The sequence below is a fragment of the Typopeltis vanoorti genome, chromosome 8 (genome assembly GCF_054136105.1).
Source record: "Typopeltis vanoorti isolate ZY-2024b chromosome 8, IOZ_Tvanoo_1.0, whole genome shotgun sequence".
NCBI classification, from domain to species: domain Eukaryota; kingdom Metazoa; phylum Arthropoda; class Arachnida; order Uropygi; family Thelyphonidae; genus Typopeltis; species Typopeltis vanoorti.
The window spans coordinates 56,522,007-56,536,387 of NC_143556.1; the positions used below are offsets into that span (position 1 = coordinate 56,522,007).

A 14,381-nucleotide genomic window follows, 5' to 3' on the forward strand; every position below is an offset into this window, starting at 1 on the left:
AAAAAGAATTAACTACAACATGCAAAGAGCTATCCTTAAATGGTTATCCAAAAAGACTCTGCAACAAGCGTCTCTTTTCAGATGTACCACAAAGACAACGTGATGACACCCAATACATCTGTACTATAACTATTCCATTTGTCAGCAGCATTTCCAAAAAATTGGCTATCCTTCTAAATCACATAATATTAGAGTAGCATTCAAGCCGGTCAATACTATTCGGAAATTTTTAAGATCACCGAAAGGCCATCATCCTTTCCACAAGTACTCTGGAGTATATAATATACCTTGCTCCTGTGGTGTTAGTTACGTTGGTCAGACCTCTAGAAGCTTCGAAACGAGACTGAAGGAACACATAGGGTATGTCAGAAACAACAGTCAAGACATTTCAGGCCTTTCTTGCCATTTTGCATCTACCAACCATATCATTGAGTGGGATAAGAGTCATATGCCCTATATAGAAGATAACTACCATTCCAGAACCTTCAAGGAAGCTGCTACGGTCGCCCGTTCAACAGGAAACCTAAATAAGAATCAAGGCCTAATCCTACCGAAAATTTGGAAAGCTTTAATTAGATTACTAAACCTCAAAGAAATGAACTTTTACGCCAATTACATCATGTCTCGTAACAAATAAATCTTGTTCCCGAGACACGCGCATTGTCTCGCACAATACTAATTTTGTATGAATTAGAACTGTCAGTTGAAAACCTAGTCTGTTACCTTCATATATGCTTACCAATTGTATCCCTGAAGATGCCGATAGCAGAATCGCTGAAACATGTAGGACGATAAATTAAAAGTCACTTGACTAACATTCAAAAAAGTGTTGTAGTTATGAAAATATACAGTCATTTCAATACGAGTTTATTGTTTCTGAAGTGATATTTATCACTGTCCCTGTATGGACGCCTCTTCTCAAAGAAACTAATGAACGACTGATGATGAATAGCAAAATTATATCCTTCTGAACTATATAATTTAGTATTCGACTAGTTTAACTATGTGTTTATTATTTATGTTGCTGAGGTGACTCGAATTACCCCTAAAATAATTAACTATGAGACCAGTGTATTATGTGTTCCCTGGTCACTTTCTTTGTTTTTCTGGACGAAATACACAAATTTTCAGGAGGCAAAAAAATAGAATAGACACGTCACGATAAGAATGAAGGAGAATTTATTGAAGCGTTGCGTAACAACTTTCTCAAGCAGCATGTGAAAGAAGGAACATAAGGTCAAAGAATGTCATAGCTTCAAGAAAGTGTCTCAATTAATAATATCACTATTTTACAACCAGTATGTGACAATGATCATGCCGTGCTTTCTTAGGAAGTATCTAATTATATTGGCGTTAAAATTAGCACACAGATGATATATGCTAGAAATTTTGACCAACTCAGAAGAATACTATCTTTGGTCACATGTTATCTGTTGCTGAATGGAAAGATATCGGGAATGCGTGGGTGGGAATGATTGAAAACTTGGAAATAATGTTGGATTCAATATCCACTTAATTTGTGTAATTGAAAAGTTGCTTAAATGGATGTGCAACTTTATTAAGCAAGAGATTCATAAAGAGAAGATAATGTGGAAGGAATATCGTTAGAATAACAGCGAGAGAAGTTATGAATATATAAACTCAGGCCAGAAAAGTTACGAATATTGTGCAGAAAGATATCGAAAGTATAATTTATTATATAAAAATCACATCCTGCGCAATTAATATCATTTTGCAAAAGCAGCATATTGCTTTTATTATGATGACTGCTTATTCTTTCGTAAGCTTAGATAACAACCTGTTTGTTCCGTGAAAATTATTAAACACAAGGTTATTACATTCTTTCAAAAATCTGGCTTAGTTTTCATGCGAACTACTTTTTCTGAGAAGTTTTGTAAGACTAAAAGCGAACATTCGTTCTTCTCCTTACGTAAGAATTTCTGAATTCTGGATATTTATAAGATTTGGGTATACCTTTACGCAATTTCATTTTTATAGATTATTTTATAAACCATTTTTACAAAGTTAAGAAAATACTTCTCTACGTGCTATGTACAGCCAGCCAGGATAAATCTTAATTTTAAATTCGTAATGATTATTTATAAGTCTTGAGTGCAATAAAATGAAAGAAGGATAACTAATCGACGTAAGGAATCTGGAAACAACAAATTGCCTTTTAAGATACTCTGGAAATATATTAATAAATTTAGCTCCTTCCTCACTTCGGAAAAATAAGAAAAGATGGTTGATATTTGCTATAATTACTATTATTGAGTTTAGAATTGTACTTCTTGACTTCTGTACTAAGATATAAATAAATAAAACTCGCTAAGAAATTATATTCTTGTTTAGTCCTTTATAGTTTAAGAAAGCAAAGTTTGTACTTGAAGGATCTTCATGCCTAGGCTACTTCTATATAGAAACTGATGACTGCATATCAGTGTCCTGGTATACCATAATGCAAAGCACACATCCTTTCGAGTGTGTATAATCCCATGTATTATGGGAATAGCTCTACCCAGACGTTTTGATCCTTATTGAGGTCTTATCATGGGAGTCGGACTCAGAAAAATTTGGATAACTGGTTAAAAAGAATATAATCTCTTGCCATTCTTCATTTAATTTATAACCAACTGAAAAAGAAAAAAACTTTCTATAAGGTCTAAAATGAATGTTTAATATGTGAGACGGTTTCTTCATTTTTTCCTTAACTTCATCGTTTTATACTTCTCTTTAAAATTAAAATCAGTTTAATTAAAGAATCATAACTTACAGGGTGTTCGGGATAAATTTGACAGTTTCGTAAGGAAAAAGAAAATCTTCTTTGTATCTATTAAATTTAATGAATTGACAAAAAAACATTACAGGCAGAGTTAATTACAATACTATCAACAAGATTTACTCAAAATAACCACCATTAGCATCGATCACAGCTTCAATTCTGCTTCGGAACCTCGAACAAGCTGATGCTACAGTCTCCCTGGGAAGGGCCGCAAAAACTGTTTTAATTTTATAAATTAACTGGGCTTTTGTATTACTGGAAGTGCGATTGGTGTCTTTTTCAACTGCGCCCCATACAAAATAATCCATGGGGTTAAGGTCTGGGGAGTTTGGAGGCCAAACATTTGGACTGGTGAAGTCGTAGAAATTTTCAGACAACCATTTTTGATTTTTCCCAGAGGTGTGGCAAGGGGCCGAATCCTGCTGCCATACATACGGCCTACCATTGGCTACCCTTGTTATCCAGGGCTTGACTACAGTTAGCAACTCCACGAACAAAGCCCGAATTCCAATGCCAGGGTTCTTCAACACCTGTTCCTGCAGATTTGCGAGGAATTCTGCTGTACGAACGCAATCAGATCGTCTGCTAGGGATCTTTCTTCTTGCTACATCCTCGTAGTCACCATTGCAAGTCTCTAGTTCATGCCTGATTGTTTTTACTGTATTCAGGGAGCATTGGGCAGCAGTCGTAATATCCTTATTTTGATGGCGGGCACGAATCATCATGATACAAGTTATTCTCTTCCATGATTCAGGTGGGTTCCAGCTATCCATCCTTTCTGACATCTTGTATGTGAATGAAGAAGGGTCCACACTTTTAAATGAAGAGAAGTGTGTGTTAATACATGTAACTTACGGAAAAATATAATTAATTATAAATATGTCAAATTTATCCCGAACACCCTGTATCTTTCTGGAAGAAAACCACTAATATACATTTCATTGTAAACAAAGCGTTTAAAACGCTTTGTTTTTAAACTGTATATATAATAAAGAAGAAAACAAGGTGTTTTAAGGTACGATAATTTTGTACATATTAACGTTATTATCTTTATTAAGATAATAACAATAATAAGTACAAAATGAGCAAGTCATGTTACTGCTATAAATGATAGGTATTAGTGCAGATAAATTTGGATGTTTTGTAAGTTCAATATTTTGATTATACTCGATAATCCTAATTAATAATAAGAAGAAAGTCATCTAATACAAGAATGTGATACAGTAGTGAACAAATTAATCTGAACACTCACATTTTAAATAAAAAGTTTCATTTCGCAAGAAAATCAGTACCAAAATTAAAATCCAACTTTACCTGATGATTTATATGTGCTCTTTTGTTCCGGATAAGTTTATTAATTCCCTTAGGCATAGACTCTACCAATGTAGAATACATTTTTCTTATTTCTGCATCTCGAAACTATACTTTTATATGGATTGTATTAAGTTATCCTTTGTATCACAATTTAATTTTCCAAGTCTCTTGTTTACTATGGCCCACCAATTTTTTATTGAGTTAATGTCAAGAGAGTTACCTGGCCACTAAAGCAACTGGATGTTGTAATTTTTAAGGTTTTAAGGAAAATTGTTTTCGCTTTTTTTTAAAGTGTGGCATGGAGCGAGATCCTGTTGGAAGATGAGTTCTTTGTCTTTCTGCATCTGTTGGACCAGTCTTTTCTCCAATATTTTTATGTATCGGTTACTTTTCATCAAACGGTTAACAGGCACAAGTGATCCTGAACCGTCATATGTAAAACAACCCCAGAACATCTTTTTAGTTGGGTGTTTAGGAGCCTGTTGAAGGTGAACGGTAGAAGTCCTCAGCTGGTGATTTGAGAACTTTGTACTCGCTCTCGTTGGAAGAGGTTCTCATCTGAAAATATGACTTTCTTCCACTTCTCAATCTCTGCACACTATTGACCACTGGAACCTCTCTTCTACTTTCGTCAACATACGAACAGAACGTCTTTTTCTACCTTTTTTGGTCTGTGTAGACAGTCCTCCCTGTTTCCAACAATCTTCGACGTACTGTCATGTCAGAAACACTGAACCCACTAGCTACAAAGTCTCTATTTAAGTCATCTTGGATTCAATTTGCTTTTCCTAACCTGTAAACTATCTTGAGCAAGTGTAGTTTTCCTTTTTCGCGACACTTTCCTTTCTGTTCAGCGAAAAGGTGCCTTCCCTAAATCTCTTTAAAATCGCACTAACAATACGCAAATCAACACCACACGCACATTGGCAATTTGTCTTTGAGTCATGGATGTGTGGTGAAAAAGAGTACATACTTTTGAACGCTTTTTGGAGATGTATCCATATCCATTTATAGCTACACAAAATGAATAAAGCACTACAAATGTCAACTTGTTTACGGTATTAATTAATCGTAAAGACAGTGAAAACACACAGAACAATTTTTTGAAACTGAAACCAAAACCAAAAATGGTAAACTGAAACCAAAAAACCAAAAATATTGTGAACTGAAACATTCGTATTCATTTGTTCGCTACTGTACTGTTCCGAAACTGATAATTCTTGATTAGCAGAAAATGTTATTAGCACTTTTGGATGCTTGCATGTTTCAGCTGCTCTGAAAATATTGCTGGAGAATATTCCACAGGAGAGAACCATTGCAGGATCAGCAGTTCACAGCTGTATGTAGTCGCTGAGTAGTCACAAAGTGAACTAAACATGCATCGTTGATTGCTGTGGAGTATCAACAAGTTCGAAGACCACTTAAATTACTATGACGGAATCCAAAGTATTTTATTTATTTACTTTAAATGTTTGAATGAAACTGATGTGCCACATGAAGATCCCTTATTACCATTCTTCATTATTGGAAATTAACAAAAAGTGTATTTAAGGGTTTGGGTATTTGAGACATCCCGGAAATCAGAAATACTAACAGGAATTCATTTATATGGTAAAAGAAAATATAATTCAGAGAATGAATTTTTTTTTTATTCTGTCGCTAGTAACCAATTTTCTATTCAAGATCGCCATAGGTTAGGTGTATTCAATGGATACAAGACAACGGGTTTCTTTTTTTTCATTATTGTATCGACAGCAGGAAAAAAAACTCTTGTAACACTAGTTTAATAAATTCTGCTGAAGATGTGATATTTTCCAGAGCTAGAGCACCCTCTCAGAGAACTTATGATGAATGGGTTTCTTAGTATTTTCTCTGATAAATGATCTTTCTTAGCCGAAAGTGAAATCATCCCTCTCCAATTTATCTTATGTAATGTACTTGCAACTACTCCATCTTCTGACATTTATTTTTAATAGCGGTGATGTCAGTAAGATACCAATAACTGGATACTCAAAAAATATGTAGCAGTCAGAGGCGATGTTGTTCAGGTCTAACGATGAAGCACTGAATATTGTCTTTATTGTGCTGATTTTTTTGCACTTTTAAAAATGAACTATGGTGTCTCTGTTTCAAAATTGATTCTTTTATTATGTTCTTACCTTCCCAATTCCTCCTTCTCTGTCATTAAATGAAAAAGTCAGAAATTTCAACCTCCAGGCTGGTGTAAAGATAGGTTGCCATGGTTTCCATTTGACGGATGTCCACTTTAACGACTCTATCACGGATTTTTATATATGTATCTTGTACTCCGAAAGCGTATCTCATTTGACAAATATAAACGATTATTTTAAAGCGTCTTAACTACTTAAAATAAACTACTTATAAACGATACACGATTATCAAATGATTTATGCACTGAGTTTTCGACGAAATATATTTACGATATGAAATCTGAGGCGCTGTGACAACACATCTCGCTTTCGACAATTAACTAGACTCGATCTTTCTACACAAGGATTTGTCTAGACACGTTAGTGCACTTATCATAACAGGTAATGTGACTTATCGGATAAATGATCACCCTCTTTTTTTTTATTATTTTATTAAAACTTTCATAAAGTTGTTTATGAAAATGGTCTCGTTCAAGTTGCCAATTACTTGTTTGTAAAACCTTAAGACTGACACTCTGACATCCATAATAATTTAATTAATACATAATAAAAAAGCTAGCATATTTTTTTCGGTTTCTGATTTATTAACTTGTTGCTGGTATCTTGAGAAAATATTTATGATTCAGACCTAATTCAGAATTCAACTTTGACAACTAAATTAGATGGCTTTTTACTCTTTAGATCAGGTGTCAGTTGTAGGCGGTCGTAGCAGAATTTATGCCAAGTTGTTGTTTAACAATAATGAATTGTAATCACCCCTTTTCTGTTTAAATGTAACACACACTGCTTTTTTTTTAAACTTTGACTTTTAATTCTTTTCTCCTACAATCTGTAGGAGAAAATAATTTGTTTATCTACGAAATATATATTTTTTTCAAGTCATTTCAGCGCGATCTTTTTTTATTATTCTTCATGCGTTTCGCAAGAAGAATTTAAGTATTCATTGTCTTGTTTATAATTAAATGTATTTTTTAGTTATATTTTTATTTTTGGTGTTTTTGAAAATTAAAATGTTTTTTCTTTTGAAAAGAAAATTTAAGGGAAATTAATTATAATATATTTCTTTCTTTTTATTTCATTTTTTTGTTTATTTATTCTTAAAAAAATTGAGAAATAGTGATAATATATATATATATAAACTTATAATTATCTTGGACTGTTTCAGCAACAATACTCAAGTGGGGAAAATTAGTACTGTGTTTTTATATTGTTAAATAAAATATATTTTAAATTAATTAAATGTTTTGTTTGGTTTTAAGAAAACAAAAAATGTTATAAATCGCGTAAAACATTCAATATTATGGGACCATTTCCTAACTTAAGAAAAAATAACAAATAATCGCTAGATCAGAATGTAATTACATACAATGTAAGCAAATGAAGCATGACACAATAGGATAATGTTACATTGATTCAGCTTTAGAGTCAATTGCGATATGATCTTAGTTTAGAAAATTTGCACAGATTGCTCATTCATTTGGGTGTCAAGAATGATGCCACATTAAGTATTAACAGATCTTCTGTAAAAATAATCTCAGGATGATTATGCATGACTACCTCTTAGTGATTTTGGTGTGGTTCAATAAGCATACATGACAGAGCTATATCTTAATGAGAAAACATAGTTGAGTAACACTAATAGTTGACTTTATCCTCTTCTAGAAAGGTCATCTTCGGAAGACATACATTTAACGATGTTACTTCGCTGTTCAAAACTTCTATTGAACTCTTTTTAGTGATATTTTTGCATAGTTCTCTATCAAAATAAATGAATAATTGCTAAATTCCTGTGGCTTTTTTAATTTTTTTTTAATCTGAACTTGTGTTCGTATATAGCCATTGCTAGCGTTTTTGTCTTCTTTTAACTTTGCCTATCATTCCAAAAATCGTTATTAATAAAACGGGATGAAGTGACTAATAACTTCTGTGTATACCATTAGGTTTTGGGTTAGTGGAGGAGGGCGCTGGTGCGTAATGGCGGTTGCCAAGTGTTTATATATGTGATCGGTGATTTAAATAGTTGTTATGAATAATACGGAGTGTTGATTCAAATTTTTGATATAAGCGGAAAGCGAAGATAAACAAGTAGCTGATGATTGTGTTGTTAATTAGTGATTGCGGTCTCGCGATAGTCCTTTAGTGTGTTATATTTTGTGTTTATACGCTATACGGAAATCCTTGAGATCCAGCTCAGGTAAGCATATATTTGAATATTTCAAACATGACCAGTTTAAGTCCCGATGACTTTATCCAATCGTTGGATAAGAAGCTAGCGCTCGACCTCCTCAAAAAACTGTTGAAGAAATTTGAGGTAGAGTGGCCAGGGTTTCTAAACCTATATTCAGCGACAGACGACTCCACAGAAGGGGACAACTCAACATCAGGGGAAGAAGGGAAGATGAACTTGATAATCTCTGCTCCCATTCCAAAACATGATACAGAAACCCATGCACGGAAAAAACGTAAAACATCGGAGACTCAGATAAACGAGGGGATGCAAGAAGATACCCCTAACACTGACCTCCCCACACCCAACAACGAAAAAGTTCCCTCAATTGTTCTACGGGAAAAAGAACGTTGGACGGCCCTCAGGCCTATTATGCAAAACCACCAAATTGCCTATTCATGGGCAAAAAACGTAGACGACGGAGTTAAAATCCAGCCTACCACAGTAGGCGACTACAGACTCCTCACAAAAACCATGGACGAGTCAAATATTAAATATCATACTTACTCACTGAAGTCGGAGAAAAACCTAAAAGTTGTACTCAGGGGAGTAACAGAAAACATCTGCACAGATGAAACTACTGAAGACCACTGCCTCCACGATCACACACCTGTCAAAGTCAGCAGAATGTTACGGGCCGACAAGAGTCCAATGCCCCTAGTACTCGTTGAGATACCTAACACACACAAGAACATATACAACTTAACAACGATCTGTGGTCTGAAAATCACAACAGAACCATTAAGAAAAAGAGCCTCGTCAGGCCAGTGTCACAGATGTCAGAAGTACGGACACGCACAGAAACTCTGCAGAGCAGACTACAAATGCCTCAAATGTGGGCAAAACCACCCCACAGCAACCTGCTCAAAACCCAGGACCTCACCAGCCAAATGCGCGAACTACGGGGGGGGCCCCCACCCGGAAAACTGCAGAGGCTGCAGTCACTACCCTAAGAATAAAACAGACAACAAAAGGAAACAGATCTCTGAACCCTGCCCACAGGCACATGAGTTGACTGCTCCCCAGTTGCCTGACACCCAACAAAAGACAACAAAATACCAGCTCTCACAAGTGGAAAATACCAACAGTCTGGAAAGCCACCGTCGAAGCAGGTGGTACGCCGAAGTAGCCCGCTCATCCAAATATATCTAACAGGACCAAATTCTTCCAAACATGACAACAGTCATCACAGCCTCATTGGCAAACATGCTTCAAGACTTTAGTAAGTCAAACCCTTCACCAAACTCCACAAAAAGATTTCTAAAAGAAACTCAAACCACATTATCAATGCTTGTTAATGAATAAAACTAGATTACTGCCAGACTCACTACAGATCACCGCTTGGAACGCCAATGGCCTAAAAAACAAGACTCTGGAACTTCAAGAATTCTCTCACAGATACAACCTTGACGTCATCCTAATTAATGAAACTCATCTAAGACCTGCAGACAATCCAAAACTGAGAGGCTACACACTATATAGAAACGACCGACTGGACTACAGAGTGGTGGTACAGCCATATTTATCAGGAACTGCATCAGGCACAATGGAATACTCACCCCCCCCCCCAACCTCCAACCTAGAACTCACCGGTGTCGAAGTCCACACAAATTCAACTGGAAGACTTAAAATCTACGCCGCCTACAACTCCCCTGCTAAGACCCTGCTATTTTCTGACTTGGATGCTGTACTCGGCACAAATGAATCCATCATCGTCGCTGGGAACTTAAACTCCAAACATCCCTCCTGGAACAGCAGAACCACAAATAAAAATGGCCGTACTCTTCAGCTACACAGTATTAAACAACGCTGTCGTAACAGGACCCACTGAACCAACCCACCACCGCCCAACTGGCACAGCCGACATCCTAGACATCGCCATTCTACACAACATCAAATTCCAGCACAGCATTCAAGCACTGAATGAATTATCATCAGACCACAACCCAATCCTACTTCACTTAGGGAACAAAGATCTCTCCCCCAAACCTCCATCATCTGGGAGAAACTCAAGAAAGTGCTACCAGAACACATTGGTCCAGTTCCCCATATAAAAGCCAAGGAAGAAATAGACACGGCAATAAAGAACCTCACCAATCAAATCAATAAAGCCATAACAGCAGCCACAATATCCACGATTACCCACAAACAAAATCGTCTCCCGGAAGAAATCGTGGACTTAATAAGGGAAAAAAACAGACAAAGAAAAAGATATCACAACACTCGTGCTCCCCAGGACAAAACAGCCCTCAACAGATTAAACAAATCTGTCCGAGAAGCTCTCCAGAACCACAGGAACCAACAATGGGACAACAAGCTCACCTCCATCTCCACAGCAGATCATTCTATATGGAAATTCCTAAACAACCTCATGATCAAGCGCAAATCCCTACCACCTCTGCAAGCAGAACAACACCTTGCATACACAGATGCTGACAAAGCCGAAGCCCTAGCAAGAAACCTAGAGAAACAATGCAGTCCTGCATATGATAACCTAAACATCAGCCACGTATACAAGATCCATCATAAAGTCAGGTTCACAGTAAATCGTCCCGATGTCAATCCAAGTCCTATAATGCCTACCTCACCTACCGAAATAATCGGCATCATCAACCATCTCAAGATCAAAAAAGCCCCAGGTCCGGATGGCATCACTAACCAAGTCATCAAGGCACTACCACGCAAAGCCATAGCACATCTGGCAAACATCATAAACTCCATCCTCAAATGGCAGCACTTCCCCCAGTCATAGAAAATAGCTGACATCATCCCAATTCACAAACCAGGCAAAGACCCACACCTACCTGAAAATTACCGTCCCATCAGCCTGCTATCCAATTTAGGGAAAATAGCTGAGAAAATCATCCTCATCAGACTCCAAGATCATGTCAACCAATTAAATATCATTCCAGAAGAACAATTCGGCTTCCGTCAAAATCACAGCACCACCCATCAAATCCATAGACTTGTAGAATACATCACCACAGGATTCAATTGGAATCAACACACTTGAGCTGTCTTCCTAGACATCTCAAAGGCCTTCGATAAGATCTGGCACCAAGGCTTCCTCTACAAACTTATCATCGCTAACCGTCCACTAAACATGATACACCTGATCAAATCATACCTCTCCAACAGGAGGATGCAAGTCAAAATCAATGAAACAGTCTCAACCCAACGGAAAATCCTCGCTGGAGTTCCTCAAGGATCACTGCTAGCCCCGATCCTCTTCAATATCTATATGGCAGACATCCCTCAAAATCCTCTCACATCCACCATCGTCCTTTATGCTGATGACACGGCTATTCTAGCCAGATCTCGTCAACCACTTCTCGTAATCAAAATACTACAAGACATCCTGAATCTAAAAAAAATGGTTTACAGACTGGCGACTACAATTAAACCCCCAGAAAAGTACAACGATACTCTTCACAAGAAGACGAGCATCCCCCAAAGGAGACATCACCCTGTTCAACTCTAAAATTCCCTGGAAAACTGAAGCAAAATACCTAGGAATACTTCTCGATAAGCGATTATGCTTCAACAGCCACATCAAGAGCGCATGCACCAAAGCTTCAAAAGTTATCGCCCAGCTATACCCCTTGATCAACAGACACAGCAAACTAAGCTCAACAAATAAAATACTACTGTACAAGACAGTGATCCGTCCCACAGTCATATACGCCTCCCCAGCCTGGAGCCATACCTCCAAACAAACATCCTCAAGCTACAAAGACTACAGAACAAATGCCTGCGAATGATTCTGGACGCCCCGTGGTTCATTAGGAACGCCCAGATCCACCGGGACATAAAAATCCCCTACATCTCTCCACTACTACGCTCCCTAGCAGAAAAATTCTTTATGAAGACATCTATCCATCCAAACCAACTGATACAACAAGCCGGAAACTATGACGGTAATGACTACTGGAAACATAAAAGACCGAAAGCCATCCTAACACCCAACGACGAATAACCACTTCTGCCCACTCAGGGCGAGCTAAAATAGCTCACAAATCTCTCCCATCACTGCTCCCGAAACAGAACAACAGGGAATATGAAAAGCGTCAAGCTTCACCCTCTGCGCCATATATGTCCTGCGTCCTGTCCTGTATACCATTACTTATTCCTTATATGTTTATTTCAAATTTTTCAATCGTCCTCACTAAGTGCCTTCACCAACTTCATATAAACTTTAATTCCAGTCTTTTTTTCTATAAGCACGCATTATTTTGCTGAATATTAGTCCAATTTGCTGAAGATTGGTCCAATGAGTCGATTATTTCTCGTATTTTCCAAATATTTCGGAAAGTGTCGGCATCTCGTCCAGCTCATCGCGTATACGTCATCCAATAAAAATAAAATCAGTCTCATTATTTTATAGCTGCGCGCGCACACACACACACACACACAAGAAAGAAAGAAAATTAAAGTAATATGAAATTTAATCTCTTTAACAATTAGACGTCGATTTGTTAAGTGATCGTTTTTATTTTTCACCAGAGAAACATAACATTATCTGCTATTCATTTTCTGTCTATCTTCTACAAAGGTTTTGGTTGAGTGTATTCTCACTAAAATATAAATCTAGGATTCGCTTTTCGTCTACACAGAATAATTTAATCAGCAATTTTAAACATTTGTTTATAAGTATTTGTACTGTACATTGTCAGATAGTAAATTTGAGTTGAAGTGTTAATGTGACTTGTGCTGCTCCAATTAGAAGCTATGGGGGTTAAATCTTAAGTGTTTTACTGTACATTACCTTTGAGAATTTATTTTATAATTATAATAGAGTATAAATGGTATATTTTTATATAATATAGAATGAAGAAACAGACAAAGATGGTTTCACTTTTTTCAATTTCAAGCTTCAACCACAAAGGTCATTCCAAACAATATGGAACAGGACAGATAATTCTTCTTTGATGCCATCCAAATAAGTGAAAAACGAAAGCTTTGTTCTGCTGAAATAACCATTTCAATTACCGCTAATAAATCTGTTTAATTCGTGTAAACATTTGTTTTCAATTCACTTGGTTGGTGGAAAAAGATTTAGCATATTTTACCAAGCTATGGAATTAATTATATTTCGTTGAGCTCGTTAGTGAGCTAACTTCAATGTGAAAGAATATGTAATTCTACATACTCATACTATTTTAATTTAAAAGCAGAGATTTAAAAAAATAAACAAATAATAAATTTCAATGATCTATATTCATGAAGGATTATTAATCCCACATGAACACCATTTGGTACAATTTTATATCTCTTATAAACAAAATAAGGGTTCAAATAAAATTCTTCAAGACATGCATTAGACGAATTTTCCTATTATAACGTAATGGTATGGACAGACTGTATGTTTCCCATTCACTAGAAGTCGAAAACTTCATCGGCTATCAAATAGGTTAGGTATAATTCAGTTTTCCATATATTTAATTATTTTTTAAATTTGAAGTTATTTTGAAATGTAAATTTCAAAGAACTTAAAATTTGCAAATCGTTCTTCGTTTTCTTGATTCTTTAATTTTTCATCTGATGTTTTTTTAAGGGAAACAGAATAATTATAATCAGAAACTTCGCTGAACACATTCACTTAATCCAGACTGATGAAAAAAATTGTTTCTGTATTAGTCAGGAACTCTTTTATATAATTGTTTTATAAATAATATATATATAAATCCACTAACGCCATTTATTCCCCTCTAGAGAGTAGACGAGCCATTATAGTCCTGTCTAACTTATGGAGACAGGGGGTAGTTCAATCGGCACCGTGAACCAATCAGAGATAGTTGGCCCAAGACTATCACTAATTATACACGGCATCCGGTGAAGGCAGGCGATTGACAAGTTCCTCCGTCTCATGATCCCTAATCCTAACACT

At 36.2% G+C, this 14,381-nt stretch overlaps 1 long non-coding RNA gene across 1 annotated transcript in view; it reads left to right on the forward strand.

Moving 5' to 3' along the window:
- LOC150104008 (uncharacterized) overlaps window positions 1-13,702 on the forward strand; it is an 80,257-nt gene extending 66,555 nt beyond the window's left edge. The window contains exon 2 of the long non-coding RNA XR_016548726.1: window positions 13,321-13,702. This is a non-coding gene — a long non-coding RNA (uncharacterized LOC150104008). The remainder of the gene's footprint in view (window positions 1-13,320) is intronic.
- Window positions 13,703-14,381: the final 679 nt, after the last annotated feature.